The sequence below is a fragment of the Erpetoichthys calabaricus genome, chromosome 4 (assembly GCF_900747795.2).
Source record: "Erpetoichthys calabaricus chromosome 4, fErpCal1.3, whole genome shotgun sequence".
NCBI lineage: Eukaryota > Metazoa > Chordata > Cladistia > Polypteriformes > Polypteridae > Erpetoichthys > Erpetoichthys calabaricus.
Window position 1 is genome coordinate 279,307,344 of NC_041397.2, and position 19,677 is coordinate 279,327,020.

The window sequence follows — 19,677 nt, forward strand, 5'->3', positions numbered from 1 at the left end:
CCTATTTTGTATTTGAGTACAGTGTTTCACAGTCTGTGGCAAAATTCAATTTCTAATTACTTAAAATCATCCCAAGTCAATCCATCTTTTGCAAGCTTCATTTTCTTTAGAGACATCTATTCTGAATCTTGTTGTAAAAGCATCTGACTTATCATTAAAATTCTATCCCCTTGTGTATCCAGTGTCTCAAAGCAAGCCTACATCAAGCCAGCAAATTTCCTAAAGTAAATTTTAAAAAATAATCATATAATAAGTAAGTTGTTGGTTTAAAAACTCAGCCCAAGCTAAGCATTAAAATCTCAGATTTTTACCGTAAAACCTTCTGATTATTTGGCCAATTTTAGACCATTCTCTCACTAAGAACAAAAGTTACATAAGACTGAAAACTTTTTTATGATTTTCAGTAAGCATTTAATTGTATTAAAATAGAAAAAAAGAATCAGTCTCCAAAAGTGAGAACATATTTCTAGAGGAAGTTATGCTGGGTAGTGAGCCTTTAACCAACCATCTCTTCGTTATCACAGAGTAGTAGAGCAATAGTTAACCTTTAGTTACATGTGGCATATTCTTGTGTCTTTTATGGCATACTTTACTAGAGCAGAGGATTTGCTGTGAGAGGAACTCATTCACAATTCACTTTTGACTCACATTAGCAATGCCATGTAAAGGCAATGTTCCATAGATGACAAAAGTAAGGTAAACTTTCTTTCCCTACTTTTCCCAGAAAATAGCGGTCTGAGAAAAGTGATAGATAGGATAGGAACTTCAAATTTACTAGCTAGGGTGAATGCCCTGGTAAAACATCCAGGTCTGTAGATAACAAAATTACTACAGACATCCTGGAAGAATGTACTGGAAAATGCCAACCTGGACTGACCAGACCATTCAATCCCCAATTAGCTTCCTCCCGATACACCAGGAGAATTGAAAAGATATTCTCCGACTAGTCATAAGGTATGAACCCACAAGTGTGTCCTTGTTCTGCTCTTAGGTCTCCCAGGGGGTTCTGCCTAGCCTGGTGCTAATTACATGCCCAAACAACTTTACTCTTAATCTACAGAAGGAAGAATTCTACTCCAAGGTCCTCCCATATTACTAAGCTCTTCACTAGGGATGGGAATCGAAAACCGGTTCTTGTTGGGAACCGGTTCCCACTGTTTCAATTCCTTGGAATTGTTTGCCATTTTTGCAAACAATTCCCCTATTGATTCCAGTCGCCTCAAATGACGTCACCACGTTGCGTAGCGTCATTTACCCAGCAGGAAACATGGCGCCTAAGCGGCACAAACACTCAAAAGTTTGGTTATACTTTACGAGAAAGGATGACAACAGGGCAACTTGCAATACTTGCAAAGTAGATATTTCAACAATGGGAGGAAACACTACGAATATGCAAAAGCATTTGCTCACAAAACACGCGATAACCTTAAATGAATGTCATGTTTTTGATCCGCTCCGGACTAGTGAATCTCAACCCAGCAGCAGCGGTAACGTTTGTACGTCCTCTCCCGTTAATACAGCAGGTAACTAATCAACTAACATTGCATATTATGTTAGCGCGATTTGCCTTATTGCAAAACCTGCTATTACTGTGCATTGCATTTAGATGACCATGACGAGAGAGACAGACAGAGTCTGGCTGTCTCAGATGCCGGCAGTTCTCGCTGAAGTCTACCGGTAGCTTCTCCTTTCACAGAGGCGGGGAAAAGTAAAATGACACAGGCCAGGATAGACGAATGTCACCGAGCAGTGACTAAGTTTGTGGTAAAAGGCTTGCACCCATTTGCCACAGTAGATGCCCCCGATTTTCGGTAAGTGAATGTGTTTAATTGTAGGCTAAGTCAGGGAATGTCAAAGTTGCATGTTCTCTTCTTACCAGATTTTTCATCCGTTTCCATTTATATATCTTTTAGAGAAATGACAAAGACTCTGAACCTTAAGTACAAAGCCCCAAACAGAGACAGTTTAACCAACCACTTGATCCCTGTTTGGTATGCGGTCAAAAAGGCAAATCTGATTTCTGAGCTGAAACATGTGTTGAAGGCAGCCATCACTGCAGATGGATGGACAAGTTTTAGTCAAGATCATTACCTCACAGTAACGCTGTATTATGTCAGGAATGGCCAGGCTCAAGAAAAAGTCCTCAAAACCAAACCAGTGTACCAGGCACAGACAGGGACAGCTGTAGCAGAGGAGATTGATGAGATCTTGGAGGAGTATGGTATCAAAAACAAGGCTGTGGCAGCCACTGTTGATAATGCGGCCAACATGGATGTAGCTGTCAAAAAGCTACAAATTCTCAAGTTTCCATGCTTTGCACACACCCTGAACCTTGGAGCTCAGAAGCTCTACAACTGTCCTGCCATTTCCAACTGGGCGGCAAGAATTCGCTCTGTGATTGTATGGATGAAGAGGTCCCACATGGCAAAAGTGGTCCTGAAGGAGAAGCAAGAATTGCTCAGTAAGCATAGTAAATAGTTTTTTAAGATTGTGTACATGTAAATCATTAGATCATGATCAAATTAAATTCATAAACTAACATAAGGAATATTACATTAGCATTTAAGTTGTGGATGTGTTACCCCTCAGAGCTGCCCAAGCATATGCTCCTCCTAGATGTAAAGACCAGATGGAACTCTCTGTATTTGATGATGGAGAAATTCTGCGAGCAGTTTCCTGCCATCCAGGCTGCAGCCATCGATCCACGGATAAGAAAGTCCATGGAAAAGGAAAGGTGAGTAGTACTGAAAAATAATGATAATATGGCTTAACTTGGACTCAGGTTTTATTTTTGTTTGTTTTATGCAACATATCTGTTGTATTTGTGTTTTGTTGATATTGCAGACTGGCTAAAATGGGCAATGATGACTTAAGAAAAGCAGAGGAGTTTGTGCTGCTCATGCGGAAGCACTACACCTCCATACTAGCAGTCTCCAGAGACAAAAGTCCGACCTGTGGTGAGATTTTGCCCATCCTGCAAAAGCTACAGCAACACTACACCGTACAAGAAGATGACTCTGCCTTCACAAGGAGCATAAAGGAGAACATTTGGAAAGATCTTTCCAAACGATACCAGGTACAATTGATGATTTATTTATCATAAATAAAATGACAGTTATAAATACTTAAGGATAGTCATGATGTCACATTTTCCTCCCTTTTAAAAATTTAAGGACGCTGATATCCAGAGATTCCTGGAGGAGGCCACCATCTTGGACCCCTGATTTAAATCCAAAGTGGATAAGGATGAAGTCTGGGACAGGATCAGGGAAGCAACAATTGCAGCAAACACAGAGGCAGGAGCAGATGAGGTATTTCAATATGACAGTGTCTTTCATTGTAGCACATTTCCATTGTGAGAGTGAGACCTTTCATCTATGGATCTGTGGTACTTAGTTTGATTTGTTTGTTTATTTGTCATTTTCTACTCAAGAACCTGGAGCAAGGAGACACACAGGGAGAGTTGTTCGAAGATGAAGATGAGGATGAAGAAGACTATGTAAGTTTAGCTCACTGTGATGATAATTTAGATGTCATGGATTGTTCATTTTTTGCTTAATGTTTTATTATGTCCATTTCATTTCAGGCGTCACCAGTAAAGCAAAAAAAAAAACGGCCTTGGAGGAACTCTTTGAAGAGGAGGACAATGAGATGCAGTCATTCCAACAGCGGCAGCCCGTTCTTTCCCTGGCCCAGAGAGTGGATCAGGAGATCCAGCTGTATAGAAGCCTAACCCCCATCCCCTGCAAGGATAACGCCACCCTATGGTGGTGGAGCAAGAGAGAGACTCTGCCCCTGCTGTCAGGACTGGCTGAAAGCTTTCTGTGTGTGCAGGCATCCTCCACCCCGTCTGAGAGGGTGTTCTCCACAGCTGGAGAGACCATAAGTCTAGAAAGATCACGTATCCTTCCTGAAAAAGCAGATATGCTTATACAGTATTTCTGCAAAAGAATTGTTAGTTCTCCATAGTTGATGGTTGCAGAATTGCAAAGTGCACAGTTCCATTGGACTTGAGTTGATTGTATTTGTTGCTGGCTGATGTAGTTTTATTTTTGAGTGCTCAGCTCATATATACTTTTAAAAAGGAGAGTGTAAATGTTACTGGACATTCTTGTGTAACTGCCACAGAATAATTTATGTTATACTTTGTTATTGCTACAGAAGAATATTTATTTTATTATTATTTTACATTTACAAATTATTTTCTGGGGACCCCGTGGCACCCCATCGAGGAGCTGTAGGCTGTGGATCTCTTACGATCTCACTGTTGGGTTTGTAAGGTCATGCTACTCCTAAATTTCTATCTTGTTCAAAGATAAGATATAAAACAAAGTTCTAAGCTAATCGACCTGTGTGTTCTCCTTTTTTAAAAATAAGAATCGATAGGGAGAATCGATAAAGAATCGAATTGTTAAACAGAATCGAAAATGGAATCGGAATCGTGAAAATCTTATCAATTCCCATCCCTACTCTTCACATGATCATAAAGAGGGAGACCAGCAATTTTACACAGGAATTTTATTTTAGCCACTTTTACTTGTGATCTAGGCAAAGCTTGTGACCTGGTGTTTGGCTGAGAGCCAACAACAATGCCAGGCATACTAAATAAAAATGCCACCCAAATGCTAATTCCATCCATGAGCATGTTGAAAACAGTATTGTTCTAGCTTCCTTGATACCCTCTAATGAAAAGAGTGGGATACAGAAATGAATAGTGGGTGATCCCCTCACTATCCTGATTGAAACATCTGGGGCCTCATGTACAACGCCATGCGTAGAACTCACACTTTAACATGGCGTAAGCACAGAAGCGGGAATTTGCATATGCACAGAAAATCCAGATTCATAAATCTGTGCGTTCGCCAACTTCCACATTCTTCCGATACATAAATCCCGATCAGCGTGAAAAGTAACGCACGTGCACGCGCCAGCTGCCCCACCCCAACTCCTCCCAGAATTACGCCTCTTTGAATATGCAAATCGATATAAATAGCCCTTAAGCTCAGCGTTCTGTGAAAAGACAATGGGAAAAGCACGGGGGAAAATAGAAGAATTTCAGCGAATACCAAGCGGAGGCAAGGAAAAACTTACTATTCATTGGTTTAAACAGTGATATAATCAACAAAAGGAAGTTGATCGAGTGACATATAGTGTCGGAGAAACTCGAAAGCTCAAGTTCACAAAGTCGCACAGTGCCCAAAATTAAAAAAAAAAGAAGTTGTCACATATCAAAGTCGCCGTGAAAAGGCAAGTCGTATCCCACTGTCTGATAGATAGATACTTTATTAATCCAAGGGGAAATTCACATACACCAGCAGCAGCATACTAATACAAAAAAAAAAAACAATATTAAAGAGTAATAAAAATGTAGGTAAAAACAGACAATAACTTTGAATAATGTTAACGTTTACCCCCCCCCCCGGGTGGAATTGAAGAGTCGCATAGTTTGGGGGAGGAACGATCTCCTCAGTCTGTCAGTGGAGCAGGACAGTGACAGCAGTCTGTCGCTGAAGCTGCTCCTCTGTCTGGAGATGACACTGTTTAGTGGATGCAGTGGATTCTCCATAATTGATAGGAGCCTGCTGAGCACCCGTCGCTCTGCCACGGATGTCAAACTGTCTAGCTCCATGCCTACAATAGAGCCTGTCTTCCTCACCAGTTTGTCCAGGCGTGAGTCCGAGTGTCATATGAAAGCTTATTAGGGTACAGAGAAAAAAAAAATAGGCACACAGTGGGAAAAAAGTTCGAAATGTCAACTTTAATCTCGAAATTTCCACTTTAATCATGTATTTTATTTTGTCATTAAAGTAGAACATCATAAACTTCATCTTTAAATCGTTTAATTTAGTAGATTCTCAAATCCCATCATAACTAAAGTAGCACGTTAAATGCTTTGTTTTGTATTTGATCTTCTATGTGCTCTGTGTGTGAATCACTATGTGCTTCCGGGCTTTCTCTTCCTCCGACAGGACACAGAATCCATTACATTCGTAATATTACAGCTCTCTGAATAATTAAAATACTGAGATGTATACGTGATATCATTTTCATGATGATAAGAATGAAAGCATGTTATTAAACATGGGAACACAGTGGCGCAGTGATTGTTCATGTCTAATGCAAGATGCTTGCTGCGCCATGCGTGACCTTCGATGAAATAATTTATTGCAGCAGTAGTCTCTTTCAAACATACTAACCTCCAATTCCTGTTCTTACTTTTCTCTCTCCAAATACCCATTCGCCACACAATCAGCTCTGTAATAGACGTTAAGCCATCTGTAACCTTAGAACGACGATTCTTTGAAACGTTTAAGGAACACTGAATTATCTTTGTAGTACATGTTTAATTATTCTATCCATCTATCCTTCCAGTGTCACGCCAGCCCAGCAAGAATAAAGCACGAGGTAGGAACAATCCATGAACTAGCTAGGGCTGCGGCACCATGTCCTCACATGTTTAATTATTAACAATATAGATTATTTAAATGAAGTTAAAGTTTTATTTGTATAATATAATTAACATATTTTGCTGCATTTCATCTTAAAAATGATATCGTCATCATATGTAAATACGCACTTTATAAAGTGGCGCAGGTTGTGCAATATTATAACTGTAGTGAAAGTTTACAGTGAGGCAATTGTACTTAAGTACAGACAGTTCTACAAGGTGCACTTGATGGACTGATCGAGTGTGTTTTAAAGTTCTTGGGATGAAACTGTTTCTGAACCGCGAGGTCCGTACAGGAAAGGCTCTGAAGCATTTTGCCGTGGCTGAGGCAGCGTGTGCTTGATGCTGTATACTGATAATTCTCTTTCCGATCAGCTGCCGCTGTGATTCCAAACTCAGATACAGTGATATAAATGCTCCGAGTGGTGCAGTGAGAGTAATATGGAAAAAGATGATCCGCTGTGGCAACCCTTAATGGGAGCAGCTGAAAGAAGAAAAAGAAGGTGCAGTGAGAGTAACAACGCTAAAGCAGTTATGGTATTTGGAATACTATGGCTATTCCCTGGACCATTATATTGTTACAGGTTAATTACAATCAGATGCATTACACTAATAAACAATGTGCAGTTAGTTTCAGTATATTTATAAAGCCGCGTCAGGAATGTGGATCTAAGAAAGAAAAGGTAACCACACAGGAACAGTAGCACTGCTTTGACGATGGGTGCTGCCTGTCTGCAAAACCGAGCGGAGAACTTGCGTACGCCAGGGTACGAGGTACCATAGAAATGTGTGTGGCTTTACGCCAAGTTTAGGTTTTATTGATTGCGATTTGAGCATGGAAACGTTCGTACGCCACATTTCTGTGCGTACGCACTGTTTATACATGAGACCCCTGATGTTTGATGGTTCCCTGCAGAACCAATAAGTCATCCCAGAATATATTTGGGCCTGTGCCAACAAAACTGGTATTAAAGGAATACTCCACCAAAAAATGATCTTGTTTTTATATGTTGCATGTTATTTACTACATTTAGGTTATAGTGATGGTCAAGAAAAAAAAATTATCATCATGTTTCCATTCTTTGGTCAAGAGTCTTATCTTCTATTCAAAGTAGCAATCCATGGGGACAAGATGTTTCTGTTTACGATGTGCACTGCTTTTTCCAGAAGTGTCTAACAATATTTAACCAAAAAAAATGCATGTGTTTGCACGTTTTGAGCACATAACTGGATAAACTGACTGATAACTGTGGATTATGCAACAAAATAGCATAACGTTTTCTTTTTCCCCATGGAAACGTCATGTAATGTGACAAGGCCTTAAGTAATATACCAAAAAAATATATAATTTTAGGGAGGAGTATTCCTTCAAGAAAGTGGGTGGTCATGTTGCCTGATAGTGCTCTGGCAAGTCATCTAAGATCTTTTATGAGGATATGCCTGAGTGAACAGCAACCCTGTTCTGCCAGAACTGGAATTGAGGAAACTGTTTCTTGTTAGTGCCCTTGCATGATGTCTAAGGCTTTACAACTACAGGCCTGTTTGTACCTGGATAAGATCAAGCTCCAAGTCACCCGGAAAATAAAGTGTATTGGAAGAAAAGCAGCTCTGAGTTGGACAGTTAGTGAGGATATGGGCGATGGCATTCCTTCCCAAGGCAACTCATAAAAATCAATGTGTGACATTCAAGAATCACATAGACATACTGAAATTGCACATTATCTAACATACACTCAAAACCTATACAAGGTGTATTTCTCTAAATACACTCTCACGGATAGCGTAATGGAAACACTGGATTGTTACATACACACACAAACAAAAACAACTACACACACTTAGGAAGCCTGGCGGCATCTCTGTCGCCTCAGAGCGCACGTTTCTATTAAATAGGGTAAAAGTCACCGCTCCATTTTTACACGGCTCTCCACTCTATTGAGTTTCCTCCTGAGCGGGCAATGATTTTTGGCAGACATGAAGCCAAGGTTAAAGTGATCAGGCTATAAAAATTCGTGTAACAAGCCTGTGTCACCCGAGGGGCAAAAGACAAACTGAAAAAGCGAAGCTAAAAACAAAATAAATATTACAAAATCATAAAAAATAATTAAAAAAATAAAAAATACACAAGCCGGCGCTGTACCCCTCCCCCACCCGGCCAGCCATGCCTCGCCTCTCTTTCACTTTTCGGCATTTTGTTCAGCAATAAAATTAATTACTTCGCAGCGTGGCATTAAACACACATAAAAAAACAACAACAAATAAAAGAGATAAGCCTTGCGACTTTTTTCCTCGCTCAGATACACACGCGCACTCTGGTGGGCACCCAAGCCTTTCCCAGAGCGGGGCTCAAGGCGGCATGTTTGACTTTCCTCCCGTGCAACACAAAGCGTCTGACGCCGAGTCCAACACCGACAAGCAAACGTGGAAAAGAAACCGGCGACAATTTAATAGAGAGTGTGAGACAGAGAAGAAAGAATGCAATGAGAGCTCCAAATGAAGGAGGGGAGAGGGGGCGGCGGTGGTACACAATTCGGCGGCAGACACAACTTTCGTCACTCGTGTCAAACTTTACCCGATCAACGTGCAGACTCACCTGGCGCGGAGGACGGCTCTTGTCGGTCTGTCAGAGCGCCTGTGCTCGAAAGGCTTCGGCGGTGTGCATCCAAAGCAAAAGCGAAGACGGCTCAACTTCAGCCACAGAAAACACACGGGGACTTTCTTTACACATTGCTCGTCATGATGGATCCTGGGTGTGTTTAAAATAATATTGTAATCCGCAAAAATTGAAAGGGAATACACCACAAGAAGAAAAAGACAACGTCCCAGACAAAATTGAAGAAGAAAAAACAGAAATCTAATGTAAAAGTTCTACGTGGAATGGAGTCAGGAGGTGCTGCTAACTATTTCGTTAGCGGAGTTTGTGTGAGAGCGGTGTGTGCGTGTAAGGGGTGGGGGGGGTGGAAGCTGCAGGAGACACAGCCAGCCGATCGGCGAGCGAGCGAGTAAAAGAGAGAGAGAAAAGAGAGCCACGTTCAGACAGAGGAGTCACCGCCAGTGACTTACGAAGAGAGAGAGAGAGGGGGCGGGCCCTGACCTTCAACCTGGAGCGAGTGGGCCTGAGGACTTGAGAACAGACAGCACCGACTGAAGACCGGGCTGCAGTAGACAGACTACAGTATGACAAGTGGGAAAGTGTTAAAGAAACAAAAACATTACAGCAATAGGGTTTGTGTTGACAAACATTTAAATTATGATTAAACTGTAATAATCACTAAAAATGAATTAAGCAAATACACAAAATGCCTCAAGTGTGTGTAAGTATGAATCTATAAGTGTGTAAATAATACAACTTCAGTTATTACATAAACAAGACTAAACTTTGCAGGGTATTCAGCATTCATCACAAGCTGCAATTCATGACCTCAAACCAGATAAGAAGACTCAGAACAACTGGAAAGTCTGCAAGGTTATTCAAATCCTTCCTCTCTCTAAGTGACACATCAAATGCAGATGTTGGCTATTAATGTCTTCCACCCAAAGTCGTCACGTGGGGTAAGCCAAAGAGGCGATCACCTCAGGCAGCACATTGGTAAGGGTGACTTTTCATATTACGAAATAATCTCCTCATCTACTATATAATAAAATGCAACTATGTACAAGTGTGTGTGATCTCTCCAAGCAATCAGCTTGCTCAATTTGGCATTGGTTGCTCAGTAGTGGAGGTGATTAACACAATATGTTCAGGGTGCAAAGTTGAATTCCTGATTGTGACAAGTTATTTTTTACAAAAAAGAAATTAAAATGGACTGTTTGAACAACAACAAAGCGAATAATATACCAAGCAATGTTTGGTTGCTAAATACTAACAAGGTACAACCCAAGTCACCTTTAAAGACGGGAAGTATTCACAGGAGTACAAATGATGTTTTTAAATGACAACAAAGCGAATAACACACTGAGCCAAGTTGGGCTGTTAAGTACTAATGAGGTGCAACCCAAGTTGCTTCCAAAGACAGGAAGTATTTGCAAAAATACAAATTATGGTGGTAGTCAAAAGTGAGTCGGAGGCAAGCAGCGTGCTTCGAAATGACACAATCCGAGAAGCAGGCATTACGGGAACATGATGGAGAGCGGAAGTGTAGGGCAAGAGAGGTTGAGACACACAAGCATACCGAGGAAAGGTGTAGACAGTCTTTGACAGGTAAGTATAGCTAATGATTAAAAAAACGAGTTATGTATTAACCATAAGAATTATATAATTATCTAGTGTCTTTTTTATACACTAACCTTAAAACTGTGAGAAATATTTTCATTTTAAAAGTTTCAAATTTCACATAACGCAGTTCACACTACCTTGCCATGCCACGAGCTTCTAAGAATCAAAAAGGCGCATGCACATTATGAGCATGATATTGACATTTGTGATTTTCATATTTCGTATTGTGTATATATCGATTTGTCATTTTGTAAAATGTTAATTTCTGATTTTAATTTTTATTTTAATTTTAATTAAAAGAAATTAAAAATTTTAATTTATTTTAATTTTTTTTAAAGGTGTCAGTCACATGTACAATGCCTGTTAAATGCCTTTTAAGTTCGTACCATGCATGTTTAATTAAAAAGAGCAAGTGGTGTCTTTTAACCTGTAGGGTGCATTACGCAATCTGAAACTGCTAAGTTATTTAGAAAAGCATTCAGGATGAGCAACACAGACAAATTGAATTTTACATTCAACTTCACAACCATAAAACATACATTTTATTTTGGATTTTCTTGATTTTATTGTGTATTTTGCATGTTTGTTTAACTTTTATTTTTATTATTTTTTCAGTTTTTCTTTCTTTTTTTCTTTATTATGTTGTTACTTGTTCTGAGGGATGTATTAAAAGAATATTTTATTGTGAAGCCTGCCTCACAATATACAGTATAATGCATGTGGGTGAAGTGTATCATTTCATACTTAGAAAGATAAAGACGGGGGTGGGGGGTTGGTGTTCTTGGTTATGGGAATTCAGGTTGTGGGATTCAAAAATGTGCCTTGCCTCAGGTGACATTATTTAAAGGGCAGGCCCTGTTTCCACCTATGACTTTTCCTTGCCATGCTAACAATACAATTGCAACTCACATTGTTCCCAAACCATCTTACACCAAACACCATGAGCATTTCCACTCATGGTTTTTCTCTGACTTCTCTTCCTCTTTATTTCTTCCCATTGACTTTACCCAGCAATGCAACACTTTCAATGCCATCAGCTCTGATGATGTGTGCCAAATATTTTAATAATCTATTCATTTTATCACTTGTCTCTTCAACTGTGCTCTCTTTAATACTCCATCATTAATTACTTTTTCTGTCTATGATTTTTTTTTTATCATTCTTCTAAAAAAATCTCACAGCTCTTTAGTCTACATTCCATTTATTTTGCTCACAGTCCATGTTTCACAACTGTACATTAAAGCCAATATCAAATTCCGCAGCTTCTAGTCATTAGGTGTGTCAGGGATGCTAATCTTGTTGCCAGACCAATACTAATTTAAATGACTGATATTCATTTGGCATGTCAACTTTACAGACTCCGTGCTGACCTTTCAGTGCAGCCTTGCTTGCCCCTTTTTGGGACAGCCAATAGTGTGCTGCCTGACTGAGAAGGTGCTATATTGAACAGATATGGTGAGTTCAGGTGGAACCCCGACCCTGTTTTTTCTTTTTTTCATTCTGTAGTAACACGTGAAGCACAAGACATTAGACAGATGAGCTTTTCTTTTGTTTATGAGGTCCAAAACACCCAAGTTCCTTATTCTTCACCATTGCATTATAGGCATTGCACATCTGGATGAGCATTTATTTGTTACCAGCTCTCATGCACACAATTCCACCCCTACAACTACAGACAAAATCAAACCACCCCATTTTAATAGGTTACTTTGAAAACTGTCATTTTAATTTATTGGTATGATAGAGCATTTGCAATAAATGGTGGATCTGTATGAAAAAGTGTGCAATTTATTTGTATAACGATAAAATAACAGTTTTAGAAGCCCAACTATTCAACGGATCCTTACCAAAAGGGTTTCAAATTCAGCAATTCAGCACACTAGTCAAACCCTGTGTTCGCAAACCTTTTTCTTTTGCATTAAAGCTTAATATTAAAAGCAAGAATTGCATTTATTTCTGTACCATATTTTCATACAAAGAATGTAGTTCAAAGTGCTTTACAAGATGTTGAAGAAAACTTTGCCAGAAAAATAAAACAAATTAGAAACAGATAAGAAAAATAAGTAATAGATACTGAAAATAGCTGATAAGAATTAATCTATATGCATTTATATAACTCAAAAGTACAAGAAACAGAAAAAGTAAAGTCCTTTCATATAAATTAATTCTGAAGTCTGTAATAATTAGTCCGATGTTATGGTCAGGTGGCAGGGGAGGACAGAAACGTTTTTTTTTGTAAAACTCCAGGAATGCAATGCTGAAAAAAAGACAAAATCTGCAGGGGTTCCAAGTCCAAAAGACCATGCAGCCTCCACCTAACATAAATGTACTTGAGCATTTCTTTATTGTTTTTAAATCTTTGTCATAAAAGATAGTTGAAACAGCCTTTTATCCACTGGTCATACAGTTACTCAACAGCTACCTGCAACAGTTAAAACCTTGTATTTCCAACTTTAATTGTGTTCTGTTGCAGTTTCCTGTCATTCGTGTTGTATATTTGTCTGTGAGAGACATGCAGGTGAAAAAAGTGTTATATTTTGTGTACACAATGAAAATATCATTTTATTAGATAAAGTTTTATCTTCTAATATTATATTTATTTGCTTCAACAGTTGAAATGTGGTTTGAACATCTTTATATATAATCTTCATTTGGATCTTGATCTTTGTTTGTCCGCAAATTCACTGCCTTGTGTGAGTTCCTGCTGTGTTCAGTAGAGGGCAGTAGTGATGGAGGAGGAGAGGAAGTGAGGGGGAGGATCGTTGGATGAGGTTGGAGTGTGGTGATTAAAGAAGATTGAACTAAAGGAGACTACGTGCTGTTTGTACTGGCTGAATACACAACACATTGGTTGTTACTTTTGTTTACAAACACTGTCGATACCACTCTTTGTGTTTAGATCTGGCGTCGACGCCGTGCTTTGTGTTTAGATCTGGCGTCGACACCTGCTTCGTTGTCGAGACTGTGTTTTTTTGTGTTTCTATCAACCGTCGTTGGCAGCACTTCGTCCAAATCGAATGTTCACCCACTTCTTGGAGTCGGCAGTCAGAGTATATAAGTCGGACACACTTCTGTGATTTTCCATCAGTCGGCATTTGGAGTTCAAGAAAGAAGCATTGGTTCTTCCTTACTCTTTGGATTGCCACAAAGCAACCTGCGAGACTGGAAAAAGGTTGAGAAGAGATCGTGAGAGGAAACGACAGTGTCATGAAAACGAGACGGACTGTGAACGGAGAGAAGCAGAAATGCTCCTCCACCACCACATAATTACTATTCGGACAGTGATTCTGAGTAGGCCGTTCCTATCGAATCAATGTCCAAGGGTTTTGTTTTGTAATTTTGTTTCCCTTATAAAAAATCATAATGCTGTGCAACAAAGGGCCAGTTCACGACTGGCAGCCGCGTTTAAACAGGGAGCCCTTCACAGACAACTTTAACACACGCAATGTAGTTGGGCGCACATGGCTAGTTCATTATATTTTACAGTGAAAAGTGTGTGTAACAGTTTATAACTTGGCTTAACCAGCCATAGTTCAATGATTAATTAATGGACAGATATTGCTGGTTTAAATTTATGTTAATCAACTTCAAACCACTTTGTTTTCTTTTGTGTTTAAAAAATCTTTGTCTTTAGATTTGCTAGTTCTGTATTTAGTAATTTGTAAAAATTTGCACTTGCACTTTACCTGAGAACTTGAAAGAGTGCTTTGTCCCTGTACTCAGTGCAGAGTGCTATTCTCTTTAATAAAACCCCTGTGTGCGTCCAGTGTCTGTGTGTGTGTGTCTTCTGGTGAAGTGCGCATGCGCGGGGCACGGTGCGACGCTTCAAAGCAGATGCTTCAAAGGCCGCCTGACGCGTCACACAAGACAGAGAGGGCGGGACCTATGTAATATCGTGCGGCAGATCCAATCGGATTTCGGTAAATGAGGTAAGACCTAAAACAGAAAACACGAAAAATCCAATCGGGTACTGAGACGCGGAGACCAGCTTCCCCATTGTTGTGCAAGTGTTCACTCTGAAGATGTCAGATTTGCGATTAAGAAGCTTGGCCCGGTAAAGTGTAAAGTAAAAGTAGATTTATTTTCGCGCACATTACATCAGTTGCTGGAGAGAATCTGCTGATTGCCCACTGTTGTGACAGAAAATTAAACGCATATTACGGACAGCTAAGCCAGTATTACTGTCAGAGAAAATTACAGGCATTTTACGGAAAAAATTTAATGAGGTAAAAGGTCCCTTGCCATTTAATATAGACTGTTCCTACTAATGTTTATGGACTACTGTTCTAGCGCCCATTATTGTAACGGGCTTAATGTCTAGTAATAAAATAAAATGAATTTCACTGAACAGAATTAACCACAGAAATCTACCCATCTATCCATTATCAAATCTAATAAATCCACTTCAGGGTCAAACTGAAATGCCCAAATATTTGCTAAATACCTCTTTATTTTTTGACCATCATGTTCAGTTTAATTATCAAAATGTTGTCTCTAACCTTTTATAGTGGATTGGCTGAACTACCTAAACATTATGCATATGTTACTTTTGTGTTCAACAGTCATAACTTTGTGTTTCTAACCTTGTTTTTATTCAGCTCGACAGCAGTAAGTTGTTTTTCCTCATCTTTTCTCAGAATAGGTTGGGTAAACTGCCAAAATATGCTTCTAATTTTTTTTTTCTATGTGGATTGGCTCAACAGTTAAAACCTTGTATTCTAAGATTCAACTGAACTGCTGAAATTCAGTGTTTTTAACCTTCCTCATTTTTAACCATGGAGATAACATTATCTATTTTTTCCTTTTGTACATACAAGATGATGCAACCATTAACTCCATTCAAGATGTACAATGCAAAATGCTGGTGCCCTGTCCAGGGATTGTTTCTGCTTTGCACCCAATGCTAATTGGGATAGGGTCCAGTTTCTCTGTGACACTGCTCTGGATAAGTTGGTTTAGAAATTGCATGAATAGATATACTAAGATGGACTGCTTCCCCATCCAGGATTAATTTTTGCTTTGTACCAGAAACTTCTAAAACAGCCCTTGGCTCTTCACTATCTTATATTATCTTAAACAAGTTTGAAAATACTTTCACTTTAACTATCTGTAAATGTATTCAGTGATCTGAGCATGCCAGTGAAAATAACTGTTTTAAATACAATGTGTCGCCAAAATGAATGCAAGCTCTCTACAACAACATTGTCTATCCGTAAATTAGCCAAATTTCGTTTGCATGAAAAAAAAAACACTAATGGATTATTTTTATCTTGACCACACCTTTCCAGGTCGATGGATAGGTTGAGGTGGACCATTAACATGGCCTCCAAACTCCCCTAACTTGACACCCTGTGATTACTGGTTATGGGGTATGGTGAAGGAGCGCATGTATAGCAGGAAAGTGCGTGATATAAATGACCTGAAGGACAGAATACGGACTGTGGTAACATCTATTCACAACAAAATTGTGTGGCTTTAAATGTTGCTGTTGCTCGTTGTTTTTTGTGTGTTGAACATGATGGTGAACAGGCTGAGACTTATGTGTTTTACATAAGCACATAAAATTAAATATAAATTTGAAAGAAAATATTTATGGGCATGACAGTGCATTTATAAATATTCTGTTACTAGCAAATATTGAAAAGAGAATACAATGATAATTACACATGAATACACATATATCTGTTTTCTGCATTTGTTTTTTCATTTACAGGGCTTCAGAGAGATTGAACTTATTACTTGAATATGAGGATGATTGTTTTCTTTTGGTTCCAAACATCTCCCTCAAGTATTTGGTACAGCCAAGGTATATATATTTATCCTTTCATCATGTTAAGTCATTTTATTATCTCATTATTCTGGCAGCATTTGGCACAGGGCAAGAACCACCTCTGTTGGAGAAGCCAGTCTATTGCTGAGCATATTCATACACATGCCCACAAATATCCAAGATCCAAGACTCCTACAAACCAGGACAATTTAAATCCTCCAAGGTTACCTATTCCAGACATCTTTAGATTTACCGGGAGAAAACCCACACTAACACAGTGAGATTGGGCAAATGGTATACATACAATGACTTGACTGGGAATGTAACCTAAAGGCAATGTCACATTACACAACTTCTAATTGAAGGATATGTTAAACTTAACAACTGCAGTTACTGATCTCATTGTCCTAAGTATATCAGTTTATATGACTACATGTAACAGGGCATCACAAATTACACGACTGTGTGCATAGTTTCTCACTTCCAAAGTAACACATGTGCAGCCTTTCTTCTGACAGCCAATAATAAACTGCATAACCGAACCCCAGGTTTCCCAGGTACAGCATGCACCTCCACAATCTCATCCCTTTTTTTCTTTTTATTCCATTCTGTCATGGTGCATAAAACACAAGACACCAGACAGCTGTGTTCCTTCGCTTTATATATATTGTTCTTCTGAATGAGCACATCATTCGTTATCAGCTCTGAGCACTTTGATTTTGTCAAAGTAAAGTCGCAGACTCAATCACTTTGCCCATCGGAGTACATGACTATCGATCACGGGAACCCACCACAACTGCTTCTGACATGCTAAGATTATACTGTATACAGTAAATGAAGTATATCAACGTATCAATCAACGTATTATGTTGAATCATCAGAACATGACAAAATATATCCATCCATCCATCCATTTTCTAACCCGCTGAATCCGAACACAGGGTCACGGGGGTCTGCCGGAGCCAATCCCAGCCAACACAGGGCACAAGGCAGGAACCAATCCTGGGCAGGGTGCCAACCCACCGCAGGACAAAATATATTTTCTTTGATTTTGGTTGGTTGGACCAACACTTCTCCTTGTTCAGAATAATATGTTGGTTTCCTTATTTTTGTAAGCTTTTTTATATTTTTTTCTCAAATTGTGTAACAGGCAATTTCTGTGATATACATTTATATATATATTGTAGTAGCTGCGTGTGGTCTTCAGGACAAAAAACATCCTGAAGACTTCCTACTTCTTAAGAATTACCCAGTGCAGTGGACATGGACCCACCTGTGCTTGCTGCCCCACTGTCTTTCACAAGAAGTCACTGGCAATACCATATCTTAGCCGTATTGCTGGCATATGAGCTCTATTAATCTTTGTCTCAAGAAAATGTCTCCAGATAGACAATGTTTTTAGTGAAAACTTCAAGCCTTGTCCTCTTTTGCTGACATATTTCACTTGCACTTTGTTGAGCCACGGAGTTTTCTTCGATTCAACGTTCTGTTTCTTCATCTGCGTCTTTAACATGATGTCATTGTTGCACAGTGGTGTTTGCTACAAACAGGTCTTTTGTAACAAGAAGTGAGGTGCATGCAAGCACCGAAAAAATGTAAAAGTGGTTGTGGTTGAGCATGAGCAGAGTGAACTGCTCCATACACACACATGGGTCTTTTGTTTTATATTATGTCTAATTGTCATGCATATGCATCAGAAGGTCACCCTCTGTGTTCCTCCCAGGTATGTAGTTTCACCCAGGAGAAAGAGAGGGTACTGCCACTAACTGTTTTGTCTTCCTTTTTCTCCAAAGTACTGAGAAACGGCCCAGTGAGGGAAAGTGACTCCACCCCTTCCAGTCCCTGGGCCATAAAAGCATGAACACCTGGAAGGAGGCATCACTTCCTGATAGACCAACCAGAGAGATGGATCTCCTCTATAGCCTGAAAAAAACTTAGAAAAATAGTCAGTCCTGTGTGAATTGGAAGCTGTTGTTTTGTTCTGTTTTAGTGCCATCAAGCATTTCTTTTTCTTTTTTCCTTTTAAGTAAACGGGGATGGCCGGGTTGTCACCCCAACATTTATTTTGTTGAGACTGTTATTCCCTCAAATTACCTATATATTTACATACATACACACACACGCTTTGTATTCAGTAACCTTTGCTTATAGCTTCCTGAGTTTTTCCTATTCTTCCTAATCATTTTTTGCCATGTGTTGATGATTCAGCGTAATAAATGGACTGATTTTCTTAAAACATAGCTACTTTATGTTTGAATAGTTTTAAGATTTTAGGATTAAAATTTAAATAATTTTCTTTGCTTTTTCTTTTAGTTTCTTGTGGTATGATTTATAAGCAGTGTTGTGATGTTTTTGTACATTAATATAGCAATAAACACATTACCTGTATCTCTATCTGCTACTATATATAATGTATTTCACATCAGTGTCTCTGTTCAAAGTCTGTAACATCTTTATTGGTGTGACAAATGTACACACTTAGTTGCCAAAACCAAGAAATAAAGAAATATAAATAGAAAGCAATCTGTCAGTCTGTTCAAAGTCATGAATAGCTTTATTGGTAAGATAACAAATCTGCAGATGTTGTGTTGCCAAAGCACTAGCAATACAGTTAGTACAACCTTAACTTAGTGTTTTTAGGAAATGTAGATAGATGGATATGTGGGTGTGGATGTGTATTTATAGATGCCTATGGGTGTGTTTGTGTTCAGACATTTGCAGATGCGATTGGAGTGTTTAAAGAGGATTTAGCCCTGCCTGTTTTATGTGTGACCTTATTTCTGATGTCTGCAGGAGAGTGCCAGCCAGTGTGGGGTGGGGGGGCTGCTGTCTTTTTTAAGTCCTGACCTAACTCCCAGCTGCACTAATAGCTCGACCCCCCCCCCCTTACATATATAAAAGTCCATTTGATTTGTTTACACGTCTGGTCATCGCCTAGAAACTAAAACAGAAAAATAACGATCAACCCCTAATGATCGTTTAAGAAAATGTGAAAACTACAAAGTTATCGAATTTACACAGGCGTTACATTCATTCGTGACTTAATCACGCGTCTGATTCCTTCCGCGCACGTTGACATTTCTCGATCCCCAAGCGGTCAGCGCTGGCCAACCTGGCCGACCTGGCCAGGGGAGATTTTAACACTTTTAATATGAATCAGCATAAAGATGTTACGTTGTGTGTGTGTGTTTTTTTTGTGTGTGTACTGTCTAGTTTAAATTTAGATCTTTCAGTAAGTCCCTG

At 39.2% G+C, this 19,677-nt stretch overlaps 1 protein-coding gene across 2 annotated transcripts in view; it reads right to left on the reverse strand.

The window, feature by feature from the left end:
• tbl1x (transducin beta like 1 X-linked) overlaps positions 1-9,517 on the reverse strand; it is a 320,024-nt gene extending 310,507 nt beyond the window's left edge. For both annotated transcript variants that reach the window (XM_028800860.2, XM_051927229.1), the window contains exon 1: positions 9,042-9,517. The gene's annotated coding sequence lies outside the window, so the exon portion shown is untranslated. The remainder of the gene's footprint in view (positions 1-9,041) is intronic.
• Positions 9,518-19,677: the final 10,160 nt, after the last annotated feature.